This window comes from Equus asinus, unplaced genomic scaffold, assembly GCF_041296235.1.
Source record: "Equus asinus isolate D_3611 breed Donkey unplaced genomic scaffold, EquAss-T2T_v2 contig_748, whole genome shotgun sequence".
Classification (NCBI taxonomy): Eukaryota; Metazoa; Chordata; class Mammalia; order Perissodactyla; family Equidae; genus Equus; species Equus asinus.
In genome coordinates this window covers 4,395-18,681 of record NW_027225458.1, presented here as the reverse complement: position 1 = coordinate 18,681, position 14,287 = coordinate 4,395, and the positions used below count along the sequence as shown (strand labels likewise).

At 54.3% G+C, this 14,287-nt stretch overlaps 1 long non-coding RNA gene across 2 annotated transcripts; it reads right to left on the bottom strand.

Moving 5' to 3' along the window:
- Window positions 1-2,257: 2,257 nt before the first annotated feature.
- LOC139044262 (uncharacterized) lies at window positions 2,258-8,310 on the bottom strand. Of its 2 annotated transcripts, XR_011501254.1 has the most exons (4): window positions 8,256-8,310; window positions 4,573-4,971; window positions 3,049-3,283; window positions 2,258-2,762 (listed from the first exon to the last, which is right to left on the bottom strand). It is a non-coding gene; the product is annotated as an uncharacterized lncRNA (long non-coding RNA). The 2 variants fall into 2 exon arrangements; XR_011501253.1 differs by lacking the exon at window positions 8,256-8,310 and having other exon boundaries at window positions 2,279-2,766.
- Between the last annotated feature and the right edge of the window lie 5,977 nt (window positions 8,311-14,287).

The following is a 14,287-nucleotide window of genomic DNA, read 5'->3' as shown; positions in this document are numbered from 1 at the left end:
CGTGTGGTCGAAAGGCGACAGAGAGAGGGGTTCTGGTCCAGAAAGCCCCGACTGCGCCGCCGCGGGGATCGGTCGGTTCCGCCCGAACCGTCCGAGTCGGAAAGGAACGGACAGCTTTCCTCCTTTGGGCCCCTGACTTGGGACCGACAGGGGAAGAGGAACAGGCCTCTCTCCCTCACACCCTGGCCCCTTCCTCCAGGACGCCCTCCTTCTAGTCAGCCCGCCTCTGGCTTTTCCACACGCCGACGACCGCTCGTCGGCATGGACCCACCTTCCTTGGGGGACACCACCACACGACTCTCCCACTCGTCTGCCTGCCTTTCGTTGGCGTCGCTGCCAAAGGCGAGGGGTAGGGGTGGCGGTGGCAGGGACGGCAGGGGCCCAGCGGCTCTCTGGCGGGTGAGGAAGTCTTGCTGGTTCTCCTAGGTCGGTGATCTTTCTCGATCTCCACACACATTCTTCGTTTGGGGAGCCAAGAGACGCCCTCTGAGGAATCCCTATGGCCAGGGTCGATCACTTACTCGCTCACTGCCTCGGCCTCGGCCTCGGCCTCTGTCAGTCTTGTCTCTCTCCCTCCCTCCCTCCCTCCCTCCCTCCCTCCCTCGTCGGTCTCTGTGTGTGGACGTCTAGGTGGAGGCGAGGCAGGGAGGCCACCCACCCACCTACCTCGTGGTTTACCACACGCTCTACACGGAGGTAGAATTCCCATCCCACCGAATCCATCCTTTCCACGGGGCACAAGCCAGTGGCCTTCGGGAGTCTCTCTCCCCAAGGTGGCGCATCCGTCACGGCTATCTATTTCCAGAAGGTTTCCGTTTCCATCCCCTCCCCCCGAAAGAAAAAACGGCCCCACTCCCGGATCTGCCCCACCACGATCACCACCACCACTGCCGCCGCCGCCGCCGCCGCCATCTGCTGTCGCCCTCTAGGGTTGGACCGTTCTAGCTCTCTCCTCTGTGTGGAATCGCAACGTAGGTCGCCTTGGATGTCTGGCACCTCTCACTTAGCAGAAGGTTTTGGAGGCTCAGGCTGGGCCACGCTTTGGCCCGGGTCAGTGTTCCGTTCCTCCGGACGGCTTCCTCGTTTTCCACGAGAAGGAGCCGTGAAGACGGAAAGGAAGGGCGGATGGATGGCTTTTCCCGTGCTACCGAGTCCCTCTCCCCTTTTCCCCAAAGCGTGAGGGGCGGTCGAGAGGATCGTCTCTGATGACAAAAGTCAGAGGCACCCCGGGTCAGACACCGTGCGAGGCGTTGGTGTGTTCTCGAGAGGAGAACACGTCCCCGTCAGCGTTTCCTGTCGTTCTCGTTCCGAAAGGATTCACGCGCCACCCCGTCTCCCTCAAGGTCTTAGGGCTGTCGTGCTCCGCAGCCGTCACGTGTCGTGGATCCTGGGCACCACCACGCCACCCCGCCCCCCCCCCCCCCCGCCATAGCTGTCGATCGCTATGTGGCACGCCTACGTTTGCCCAAAAGAGCAGTCCGATGGACAGCGTGGTGCTTTTCCCAGCAGGCAGGCAGGTGAGAGTCACCCCTCTAGAAGGTTTCCAAGCCCCGTTCCATTCTCAGAGGCAGCTCCTTTGGCCATCAAGGAGGCAGGCGATGGGGGTGGGGGTGGGGATGGGGATGGGGCAGGGGCCTCTGTCCCTCTGTCGCGGTAGAAATGATTGGGAAAGGAGGGACGATGGGCGTAGGTCGACCATCCTGGGCGGTGGTGCTTTGGGAGCTTTTTCTAGAAGAAGGAGCGAACGGCGTTCCCTGGGAAGGGAGGAAACCAGAGGAGGTCCCCCTCAGACCGACCTGGCACGAGAAGGACACACACTCTCTCTCTCTCTCTCTCTCTCTCCCTTTTCTTCCTGACTTGAAATCAGGAGACAAAACTCCCCTGCCAAAGGGGCCCTCCAAAACGGGGAGTGAGGAAGACCTCCTTCTCTTCACGGCTGAAGTTCTCCCTGCCTTTCCTGGACGGGAAGGATAGCACCTACGCCCGCTGCCGTCGGTGACTTTTAGTCCCCCTGGAGAGGAAGAAATTCTTTCCCGTGGCCGAACCCTGGCGGTTCGTTCGTGCTGCAGAGGACGTGACCCTCTCTGACACACCCAGGAACCTCCTCGCTCCGGGTCGAGGAGAGGGAGTTCTGTTCTGTGGTTTAGAATGGTGCTTAAAAAGGGATGTCGCTTACAAAGGGTCCTCGTCCCCCTTCCTAAACCTAAACGGACGGCTCGGCTCGGAGGCGTGAGATACGTTTCGCATCCTCCTCGTCGTCTTCACTCAAAGTTTTATTGGAGTTTGGAAGATTTTATTTTTTGTCTTTCCTTTTTCTCCCCAAAGCCCCCCGGTACGTAGTTGTGTGTTCTTCGCGGTGGGTCCTTCTAGCGGTGGTATGTGGGACGCCGCCTCAGCGTGGTTTGATGAGCAGTGCCGTGTCCGCGCCCGGGATCCGAACGAACCGATGAAACACTGGGCTGCCTGCAGCGGAGCGCGCGAACTTAACCACTCGGCCACGGGGCCAGCCCCTTACTGGATTTTCAAAACAACTCCGGGGGCCGGCCCGGTGGCGCGGCGGTGAAGTTCGCACGTTCTGCTCCGCCGGCCCCGGGTTCGCCGGTCCGGATCCCGGGCACAGGACCCGGCACCGCTTGGCGAGCCACGCTGTGGCAGGCGTCCCACCTGGAAAGTAGAGGGGGATGGGCACGGATGTCAGCTCAGGGCCAGTCTTCCTCGGCCGACAGAGGAGGATTGGTGGCAGATGTTCGCTCAGGGCTCATCTTCCTCAAAAATAAAATAATAAATCGATTCGATAAAATGTCAAATAACACAACCGCGGGATCACGCTTAGAGTCACCCTTGGCCCGATGATGCCACTCCCCACCCCCCCCACCCCCCTGCCCCCCACCATTTGGAGGTGCCGTCAGTGGGATTCGTTCCTGTTTGTCCATCTTTCTTCCTCTTTTTTTTTTTTTTTTAAAGACTGGCACCCGAGCTCATTGCCAATCTTTTCTTTTCTTTTTATTCCTCCTCCTTCTTCTTCTTCTCCCCAGAGCACCCCAGTACCTAGTTCTATATTCTCTTTGAGGGTCCCTCTGGTTCTGCCGTGTGGGACGCCACCTCAGCGTGGTTTGATGAGCGGTGCCGTGTCCGAGCCCAGGATCCGAACCTTCCAAGCCCCGGGCCGCTGAAGCGGAGCGTGCAAACTCAACTGCTCGGCCACGGGGTCAGCCCCTTCCTTCCTTCCTTCCTTCCTTCCTAAGGAGGAGGAGGCAGGCACTGTGTGAAGTCGCCAGTGAGTCTGTGGAAAGAGACGGAGGATTTCCCATGGGAAGCCGGGGCGGGGGACACGGACCGATGTCGTGCGAACTTGAAGGTGAAAGATCAAAAAACCCACACACGCCTAGAGCGGCGGGTTGCCCGTTAGGAGTTTGCTTGCCGGGCCCATAACGCAGGGCTCATCGATGAGCCAAACCGTCCGTGATCCTCAAGCAGTCTAGTAGGGTTAGAGAAAGGAGGGGGGCACTCTTTCTGCCCCAGATGAGGCGAGTTTCTCAGACAGCCACCCTGCCCCAACATCTTCCCTCCCTGCCTCCCGGCCCTTGGTGGACTGCGGCCTAAGGGTGGGGGAATTGAAGAAAGCCGTTCAATGGGAAAAAGCCCGAGGCCATGGGAGAGAGCTTCCTGCACTTGAATGAAGCCCTGACGCCAGGCCCATCGGAATGAATGGGCCTGACCTCCCCTCCCCCCTCCCCCCTCCCCCCTCCCAGGCTGGCGACTCGGCAGTGGAAGGCTAGGGGTTTCTTCCGAAATGGTGAACCGGCCCCCTTGTCCACAGGAAAACCACACACGGGTACAGCCTAGGCCGGATCTCAGGCCAAGTCGTCAGGGTGGCAAGATGATGGCGGATGAGAGGAAACTTGTTCTGGGACCGCACCGCCCCCCCCCCCCATCGCCTCTCTGGCTGAGAAGAGGGCTGGGGAGCGGTGAGGGTCAGGGGGAGAGTGGGGGCGGGGCCGGGACAGGGACCACCGGGCAGTAGGACGGGAGTAGCCCTGAGGCCTGCCTGCCTGCTTCCTTCCCTGCCGGCGCAGGGCTGAGAGAGGCACGGGGCACGCTGGCTCCTGCCCCTTCACTCATTCGGGAAGCCTCCTGTTGTTGCTCCTGAGGTGCCGGCTGCGGTGACAGACAGAGCAAAACTCCTCTCTCTGTCTATTTCTTCAAAGGCCCGAGTCTGAGCTACGACAGATTCCCCTGTGGCTCAACCCGCAACCTCCCATCCTGCCAGACCAGACCCCTTGTCTAAAAACCTCCACTGGAGGAGCTCTTCCACCTGACTCGGAAAGGAAACACCAGCCCCGCCTCAGCCTCACACCCACCACCACCACCACCACCCGCCCCCCCCCCGCCCCACTCTCCTCCGGACCCAGATACCTAACAGAGGGAACAAAAATCCAAAAATCCTGCTGCTCTCCTTCTACCACCTCCACTTCAGAAGAGTCAGTCTCCCCCGAACACCTCAGACTCTGTGACTTCCCGCGGCCTCCCTTTCCCCGTCCCCATTCTCTCCCCGGACGGGCCCCATCTTACACTTGAACGACAGCTCCACCGCTCGGGGCAGCTGGACACGATGTCCCAAAGTGGCCCGGACGGTAGCCTGGTCGATTCCAAAGGACCCACGCACGCAGTCGGCCATAAACGTGGTGTGGAGATCGTGGACGTTTGCGGGCCTCTGATCAAATCACTGCTCCGGGGACCCCGGCGTCTAGGACCCGTCTTCTCCGTGTTCTTCACACCGTTGCTCCTGGGCCGGTTATTCTCTTCCCTCTCACTGACCTTAACGTTTTGTCTCTGCCATTGAATTTTGACTGTGCGAATGTGACTTGCCGCTGTAGGGCTGCGTGGATCTCTCAGGCATCCTGCTGTGCCGTGCGGGGGGGGGGGGGAATCCTTGGTGGGTGGGTCGATAGACGTCCCTTTGGTTGTGCCCTGGAGGGGAGAGACAGAGGGGACGACTCAATCCACCACGAACGCTGATGTCGCTCCGATAAACCTGTAGCGGTGATTCTAGTTTATGGCCCGTGTCCTGAAAATAACTTCCCGAAGGGCCAGCCCGGCGGCACAGCGGTTAAGTTCGCACGTTCCGTTTTGTCAGCCAGGGGTTCGCAGGTTCGGATCCAGGGTGCGGACGTGGCGCCGCTTGGCGAGCCACGCTGTGGTCAGCGTCCCGCCTATCAAGGGGAGGGGGATGGGCACGGATGTTAGCTCGGGATCACTCTCCCGGGGCAAAAAGAGGAGAATTGGCAGCAGGTGTCAGCTCGGGGCTCGTCTTCCTCGAAAAATAAATTAATTAAATTAATAAAAACAACTTCCCAAACCTCTCTGATAACTTGAAGCTTTGAAGTTTTGCGAGGTGAAATCAGGTGATAAAAAAGTCCACGGACAGGGGCGGCCCCGTGGCCGAGTGGTTAAGTTCACAAGCTCCCCTTCGGCGGCCCAGGGTTTTGCCGGTTCAGATCCCGGGCACGGCACGGACACGGCACCGCTCGTCGGGCCGTGTGGAGGCGGCGTCCCACATGCCACAACTGGAAGGGCCCTCAACTAAGATAGACAACTATGTCATGGGGGGGATTGGGGGAGAAAAATCGGGAGGGGGGAAAAAAAAAACAAAAACGGAAGATTGGCAACAGGCGTTAGCTCTGTGAGGGCCGATCTTCCTCACCCAAAAACTAAAGTGAGATGAAATCAAATAAAGCGAAGGAAAAGATAAACCTATGAAATCCCATGTTTCTAAAAGTGGCCAAGTGTTTAGACATTGGCCAAGCGACGGAATGCTCATGGGAAGGACAGTTCCTAATTGCTGGCTTCTTAGTTTTCACCAAAATTAAGGTTCGTGAGGGTTAAAAAATCTACTTAACAAATGCGATGAAAGCCACTAGGCCGGCCCGGTGGCGCGCTGGTTAAGTGTGCCTGTTCCGCTTCGCCGGCCCGGGGTTCGCCAGTTCGGATCCCGGGGGTGGACGTGGCACCGCTGGGCGAGCCACGTGGTGGTAGGCGTCCCACATATGAAATAGAGGAAGATGGGCACGGAGGTGAGCTCAGGGCCAGCCTTCCTCGGCAAAAAGAGGAGGATTGGCAGCAGTTAGCTCAGGGCTCATCGTCCTCAAAACAAAACAAAACAAAACAAAAAGCCACTAAAAGTGAATATGGGAAACATCTTTGTGTTCAAGGAAAGTGAGATGGCTGCCTTCAGGCAAGAGGGCCTAAAAAGTAAAGATCGTTTTGTCTGTGAAAAGGTGATCAAAGTTTCACGGGGAAAATAATCTGAGAAAAAGGCCTGTTCGTGGTCAAGTGGCCTAAAATTGGAACGATGTGGACAGATAGAAATGGCGAGCGATAGGATCTATGGGAGTCTATGAGGAAGCCATTGGGTGTCGGCCTAATTCGGCCTGACAGTGTTTTTCGAAAAGGGCCTGACGTGGCCGTCGAGCACGCATCGCATCGTAGATCCGCTTTACACATTTCCTACGGCAAGAACCAATGCCCTTAAGGGAAAGGAGCAGCTTCCCCGTGCTCGGGCCTTTCCTTAAGGAGAGGCATCTTTCCTTAGGCTAGGAGCGGATGGTTGCGCTCACCTTTGACCATCCGGCTCCCCTGTGACCACCCAGGCCCAGACAACAGACCTGCCACCCAGCAGTGTCTGTCGATCGCTGTGCCGACAGAGCAGTCTCGCGACTATCATCCAAGGGACCTTTCGATCCTATGTGAAACGTCCTCTCTGGGGGTCTAGAAGCACTCTGTACACCCCACTTCCCGGGCACCCTCTCTTCCTTCGGGAAGAAAGGCCCCGGGCCACAGTCCTCACATTTTAGCTCAGAATAAACGCACCCCGATTTTCACGGATAGATTGGTTCCGGATTATTTCCGTCGACAGAATGGAATCAAGTCAATGAGTTTCAAGATCGGAGGGAAGCTGATGCAAAATCAGAATTTGTTTTTCTCACTCCCGAAAGGATACTTTTCTCTAACTTCTAGTCTCCTCCTGATAAAGACATTGGAAAAGGTTTCTCTTGACCTCTGAGGGAATCGACACCAAAGACAGAGATCCTCCATTTTGTCAGAATGATTTCCTAGGCCTCCAATGGAGGAGGCCTCCCTCGGACGGGAGCTCAGCTTTTGTTTTGCAACAGTTTTCCTCTCTCTGCTTGCCTTTAACATCTCCTTTCCCGTTCTTCTTTTTTGGAAGGGAAATACGTGCACCGCTGGGGAAAAAAAAAAAAAAAAGAATTTTCTAAATGACCAAAGAAGATCTACGACTGTTGTTATTTTGGTTTCACGGAGCAGTTCCACGTCCACATTTACTCCATTTTAAACACCCACACACACTCACAGCACGGCGCTGTGAGGATGTCCCGGGGAACTCGATTTGTGGAGGGAATGGCTGTGAGGTCTCTGCCCCCCAACCCCCACCATTTGGGTGCTTCTGCTTGTTGATGAGGACGGGAAGCCCTGCTGAAATCCATATTCTTATCACCACACGTGCATCTGCACCCATGCTCCCCCCCGTGTGTCGTCTTTGGGCTTTGCTGTGGCCCCGTGCGGAGGGAGACCTGTTTTGTGTTGTAAACTTTTCCGCGGCCAAGCGGCTCGGTCCTTTCCTCTACGACTTGTGGGCTCTGTCTGTCCGTCTGCCTTAGAGAGACCCTCTGGGCCGGAAGTGACAGGCTGCACACAATTCCTGACAGACTGCGGACAATTCCTCCGTCGTCACGGTCCTTCTCTGATGACGTGCATGGTTTCGGTTTGACAGCGACCCCCACCCCCCACCCCGCCGTGATTTTCTAAGTCCTCCCGGGAGCCCGGGAAGTGCTCGGGCCGCTCCGGGAAGCGGGGGCCGGCAGCCCCGGCCTGCCCCGTGGCATCTCCGGGGACTTTTCCACCTCTGTCCGCGTCAGCCAGCCGGCAGCCCCGCGCCCGGCCCGGCCCAGAAGTCACGTGGGGAGTCTGTCCCCTTCCTGGCAAGCCCACCCACCCCACCCCCCTCCCCGCCGATTTTCCAACACCTCCTTCTGCGCCCAGGGTTGCCCTGTGCTGCCTGGGAGCTCCGAGGTGGACACCCTGGGGCCTCACGTGGTGACCTCCCGCCCGCCCCAAGCGGGCCCAGAGAGAAAGAGAGAGAGAGAGAGAGACAGAGAGAGACAGAGACAGAGACAGAGACAGAGAGAGACAGAGACAGAGACAGAGACAGAGACAGAGACAGAGAGAGACCTGACCCGGCGGTGGGCTCAGGCTGTGCACTCTCGCTGGCTGGTGACCCGGTTCCCTCCCGCTGACCCCTCCGCGCCGGTCGTTGGGCGCCATCTGGCGGCCGCTTTTACAGAGTGGCCCTCCTCCGGAGCCCCGGCGACATGAGCAAGGGATGGGACTCGCAGGACGTCTGTGTGGTTTCCAGTGTGGGGCTGTGTGGAACAGAGCTGCTAAGAACATTCATGCCCCGGATTCTGTGTGAATGAACAGGAACGTGGCCGCAGCCCCCACCCCGCCCCCCGCCCCAGCCCCCGGGAGTGGTGGGAGTGGTGCCCTCCAGACCACCCTCGGGTTGGATGCCTCCCTCCCTGGAAGGACTCACGGGACTCCACAAAAGCTGACTTCCTGGAGGTCCAGCGGAGACCCCCAAGGCCCAAGGCCCCCCCCCCCCCACCCACCCACCACAGATCACTGTGGAAGCCTTAATGACCCAAGGCTCCAGCTACATACAGACGCTCTTAGGAGGCAAGATACACCAAAGGCTTATGTAGGTTGCCACTTTCGGTGGTTGTTTCCGCGGCGTGTCAGTTTTGGAACCCGCCACGCCCTTTTTCACAGAGGCCATACCGTTTCCCTTCACCACCAGTGAGGCGTGAGTGACTGACTTGGCTTCTCCGCGACCTGACTAGCAGTTTGATCCTGTTCCGGTATTTGGAAGAAGGCAGTCTCACCCATGTGTCCCCACAATGTCTCCCTCTAATTTTCTCACTTGCTTTTCCAGGGAACAGCTCACATCTTTTCATGCGCTTATCGGTCATCCATGCGTACCTCCTCCACCCCAGGTGAAAGTGCCTGCTCTGTCTATTGGTCTTCCATTCTTTTTGTATTTTTCAGTGTTGATTTCCCCCGGGTCTCCACTCCATTGTGGGTTTTGTTTTTTGTTTTTTGTTTTTTGTTTTTTTTTTTTTGCTTAAAGATTGTCACCTGAGCTAGGCACTGTTGCGCTGCTTCCTCAGTTTCAGAGGGTACCTTTTTCAGGGTTGCTTTTTGACCGGGTCTCCTCGCCATTGTATTTTTTTATTTTATTTTTTTTGCTTAAAGATTGCCACCTGAGCTAGCCTCTGTTGCCCATCTTCTTCGGTTTCAGAGGGTAGATTTCTCAGTGTTGCTTTTTCGCCAGCTCTCCACGCCCTTGCGTCTTTTTTTTTTCTGCTTGAAGGCTGCAACCTGAGCTAGCTTCTTTTGCCCATGTTCGTCAGTTTCAGAGGGTGGATTTCTCCGTGTTGCTTTTTCCCCAGGTCTCCACACCCTTGTGTGTTTCTTTGGCTTAACGATTGCCACCTGAGGTAGCCTCTGTTGCCCATCTTCGTCCGTTTCAGAGGGTGGATTTCTCAGTGTTGCCTTTTCCCCAGCTCCCCACGCCCTTGTGTGTTTCTTTTGCTTAAAGATTGTCACCTGAGCTAGGCACTGTTGCCCTGCTTCCTCAGTTTCAGAGGGTACCTTTTTCAGGGTTGCTTTTTGACCGGGTCTCCTCGCCATTGTATTTTTTTATTTTATTCTTTTTGCTTAAAGATTGCCACCTGAGCTAGCCTCTGTTGCGCTTCTTTCTCAGTTCTAGAGGGTAGATTTCTCCGTGTTGCTTTTTCCCCAGGTCTCCACGCACTTCCTTTTATTTTTCCTTAAAAATTGCCACCTGAGCTAGCCTCTGTTGTCCATCTTCGTCGGTTTCAGAGGGTAGATTTCTCACTGTTGCTTTTTTGCCAGGTCTGCACGCCCTTGTGTTTTTCTTCTGCTTAAAGGTTGCAACCTGAGCTAGCTTCTTTTGCCCATGTTCCTCAGTTTCAGAGGGTGGATTTCTCCGTGTTGCTTTTTCCCCAGGCCTCCACGCCCTTGTGTGTTTCTTTTGCTTAACGATTGCCACCTGAGCTAGCCTCTGTTGCCCATCTTCGTCCTTTTCAGAGGGTGGATTTCTCAGTGTTGCCTTTTCCCCAGCTCCCCACGCCCTTGTGTGTTTCTTTTGCTTAAAGATTGCCACCTGAAGCCAGCCTCTCTTGCCCATCTTCCTCAGTTTCAGAGGGTAGATATTTCAGGGTTGCTTTTTCCCCAGGGCTCCACGCCTTTGTGCTTTGTTTTTGCTTAAGGATTGCCACCTGAGGTAGCCTCTCTTGCCCATCTTCCTCAGTTTCAGAGGGTGGATTTCTCCGTGTTGCTGTTTCCCCAGGTCTCCACGCCCTTGTGTGTTTCTTTTGCTTAAAGATTGCCACCTGAGCTAGCCTCTGTTGCCCATCTTCGTCCGTTTCAGAGGCTGGATTTCTCAGTGTTGCCTTTTCGCCAGCTCCCCACGCCCTTGTGTGTTTCTTTTGCTTAAAGATTGTCACCTGAGCTAGGCACTGTTGCCCTGCTTCCTCAGTTTCAGAGGGTACCTTTTTCAGGGTTGCTTTTTGACCGGGTCTCCTCGCCATTGTATTTTTTTATTTTATTTTTTTTGCTTAAAGATTGCCACCTGAGCTAGCCTCTGTTGCGCTTCTTTCTCAGTTCTAGAGGGTAGATTTCTCCGTGTTGCTTTTTCCCCAGGTCTCCACGCACTTCCTTTTATTTTTCCTTAAAAATTGCCACCTGAGCTAGCCTCTGTTGTCCATCTTCGTCGGTTTCAGAGGGTAGATTTCTCACTGTTGCTTTTTTGCCAGGTCTGCACGCCCTTGTGTTTTTCTTCTGCTTAAAGGTTGCAACCTGAGCTAGCTTCTTTTGCCCATGTTCCTCAGTTTCAGAGGGTGGATTTCTCCGTGTTGCTTTTTCCCCAGGCCTCCACGCCCTTGTGTGTTTCTTTTGCTTAACGATTGCCACCTGAGGTAGCCTCTGTTGCCCATCTTCGTCCGTTTCAGAGGGTGGATTTCTCAGTGTTGCCTTTTCCCCAGCTCCCCACGCCCTTGTGTGTTTCTTTTGCTTAAAGATTGCCACCTGAAGCCAGCCTCTCTTGCCCATCTTCCTCAGTTTCAGAGGGTAGATATTTCAGGGTTGCTTTTTCCCCAGGTCCCCACGCCTTTGTGTTTTGTTTTTGCTTAACGATTGCCACCTGAGCTAGCCTCTCTTGCCCATGTTCCTCAGTTTCAGAGGGTAGATATTTCAGGGTTGCTTTGTCCCCAGGGCTCCACGCCTTTGTGCTTTGTTTTTGCTTAAGGATTGCCACCTGAGGTAGCCTCTCTTGCCCATCTTCCTCAGTTTCAGAGGGTGGATTTCTCCGTGTTGCTTTTTCCCCAGGTCTCCACGCCCCTGTGTGTTTCTTTTGCTTAAAGATTGCCACCTGAGCTAGCCTCTGTTGCCCATCTTCGTCCGTTTCAGAGGCTGGATTTCTCAGTGTTGCCTTTTCGCCAGCTCCCCACGCCCTTGTGTGTTTCTTTTGCTTAAAGATTGTCACCTGAGCTAGGCACTGTTGCCCTGCTTCCTCAGTTTCAGAGGGTACCTTTTTCAGGGTTGCTTTTTCACCGGGTCTCCTCGCCATTGTATTTTTTTATCTTATTTTTTTTGCTTAAAGATTGCCACCTGAGCTAGCCTCTGTTGCGCTTCTTTCTCAGTTCTAGAGGGTAGATTTCTCCGTGTTGCTTTTTCCCCAGGTCTCCACGCACTTCCTTTTATTTTTCCTTAAAAATTGCCACCTGAGCTAGCCTCTGTTGTCCATCTTCGTCGGTTTCAGAGGGTAGATTTCTCACTGTTGCTTTTTTGCCAGGTCTGCACGCCCTTGTGTTTTTCTTCTGCTTAAAGGTTGCAACCTGAGCTAGCTTCTTTTGCCCATGTCCCTCAGTTTCAGAGGGTGGATTTCTCCGTGTTGCTTTTTCCCCAGGCCTCCACGCCCTTGTGTGTTTCTTTTGCTTAACGATTGCCACCTGAGGTAGCCTCTGTTGCCCATCTTCGTCCGTTTCAGAGGGTGGATTTCTCAGTGTTGCCTTTTCCCCAGCTCCCCACGCCCTTGTGTGTTTCTTTTGCTTAAAGATTGCCACCTGAAGCCAGCCTCTCTTGCCCATCTTCCTCAGTTTCAGAGGGTAGATATTTCAGGGTTGCTTTTTCCCCAGGTCTCCACGCCTTTGTGTTTTGTTTTTGCTTAACGATTGCCACCTGAGCTAGCCTCTCTTGCCCATGTTCCTCAGTTTCAGAGGGTAGATATTTCAGGGTTGCTTTGTCCCCAGGGCTCCACGCCTTTGTGCTTTGTTTTTGCTTAAGGATTGCCACCTGAGGTAGCCTCTCTTGCCCATCTTCCTCAGTTTCAGAGGGTGGATTTCTCCGTGTTGCTTTTTCCCCAGGTCTCCACGCCCTTGTGTGTTTCTTTTGCTTAAAGATTGCCACCTGAGCTAGCCTCTGTTGCCCATCTTCGTCCGTTTCAGAGGCTGGATTTCTCAGTGTTGCCTTTTCGCCAGCTCCCCACGCCCTTGTGTGTTTCTTTTGCTTAAAGATTGTCACCTGAGCTAGGCACTGTTGCCCTGCTTCCTCAGTTTCAGAGGGTACCTTTTTCAGGGTTGCTTTTTAACCGGGTCTCCTCGCCATTGTATTTTTTTATCTTATTTTTTTTGCTTAAAGATTGCCACCTGAGCTAGCCTCTGTTGCCCATCTTCGTCCGTTTCAGAGGCTGGATTTCTCAGTGTTGCCTTTTCGCCAGCTCCCCACGCCCTTGTGTGTTTCTTTTGCTTAAAGATTGTCACCTGAGCTAGGCACTGTTGCCCTGTTTCCTCAGTTTCAGAGGGTACCTTTTTCAGGGTTGCTTTTTGACCGGGTCTCCTCGCCATTGTTTTTTTTTATTTTATTTTTTTTGCTTAAAGATTGCCACCTGAGCTAGCCTCTGTTGCGCTTCTTTCTCAGTTCTAGAGGGTAGATTTCTCCGTGTTGCTTTTTCCCCAGGTCTCCACGCACTTCCTTTTATTTTTCCTTAAAAATTGCCACCTGAGCTAGCCTCTGTTGTCCATCTTCGTCGGTTTCAGAGGGTAGATTTCTCACTGTTGCTTTTTTGCCAGGTCTGCACGCCCTTGTGTTTTTTTTCTGCTTAAAGGTTGCAACCTGAGCTAGCTTCTTTTGCCCATGTTCCTCAGTTTCAGAGGGTGGATTTCTCCGTGTTGCTTTTTCCCCAGGCCTCCACGCCCTTGTGTGTTTCTTTTGCTTAACGATTGCCACCTGAGGTAGCCTCTGTAGCCCATCTTCGTCCCTTTCAGAGGGTGGATTTCTCAGTGTTGCCTTTTCCCCAGCTCCCCACGCCCTTGTGTGTTTCTTTTGCTTAAAGATTGCCACCTGAAGCCAGCCTCTCTTGCCCATCTTCCTCAGTTTCAGAGGGTAGATATTTCAGGGTTGCTTTTTCCCCAGGTCCCCACGCCTTTGTGTTTTGTTTTTGCTTAACGATTGCCACCTGAGCTAGCCTCTCTTGCCCATGTTCCTCAGTTTCAGAGGGTAGATATTTCAGGGTTGCTTTGTCCCCAGGGCTCCACGCCTTTGTGCTTTGTTTTTGCTTAAGGATTGCCACCTGAGGTAGCCTCTCTTGCCCATCTTCCTCAGTTTCAGAGGGTGGATTTCTCCGTGTTGCTTTTTCCCCAGGTCTCCACGCCCTTGTGTGTTTCTTTTGCTTAAAGATTGCCACCTGAGCTAGCCTCTGTTGCCCATCTTCGTCCGTTTCAGAGGCTGGATTTCTCAGTGTTGCCTTTTCGCCAGCTCCCCACGCCCTTGTGTGTTTCTTTTGCTTAAAGATTGTCACCTGAGCTAGGCACTGTTGCCCTGCTTCCTCAGTTTCAGAGGGTACCTTTTTCAGGGTTGCTTTTTGACCGGGTCTCCTCGCCATTGTATTTTTTTATTTTATTTTTTTTGCTTAAAGATTGCCACCTGAGCTAGCCTCTGTTGCGCTTCTTTCTCAGTTCTAGAGGGTAGATTTCTCCGTGTTGCTTTTTCCCCAGGTCTCCACGCACTTCCTTTTATTTTTCCTTAAAAATTGCCACCTGAGCTAGCCTCTGTTGTCCATCTTCGTCGGTTTCAGAGGGTAGATTTCTCACTGTTGCTTTTTTGCCAGGTCTGCACGCCCTTGTGTTTT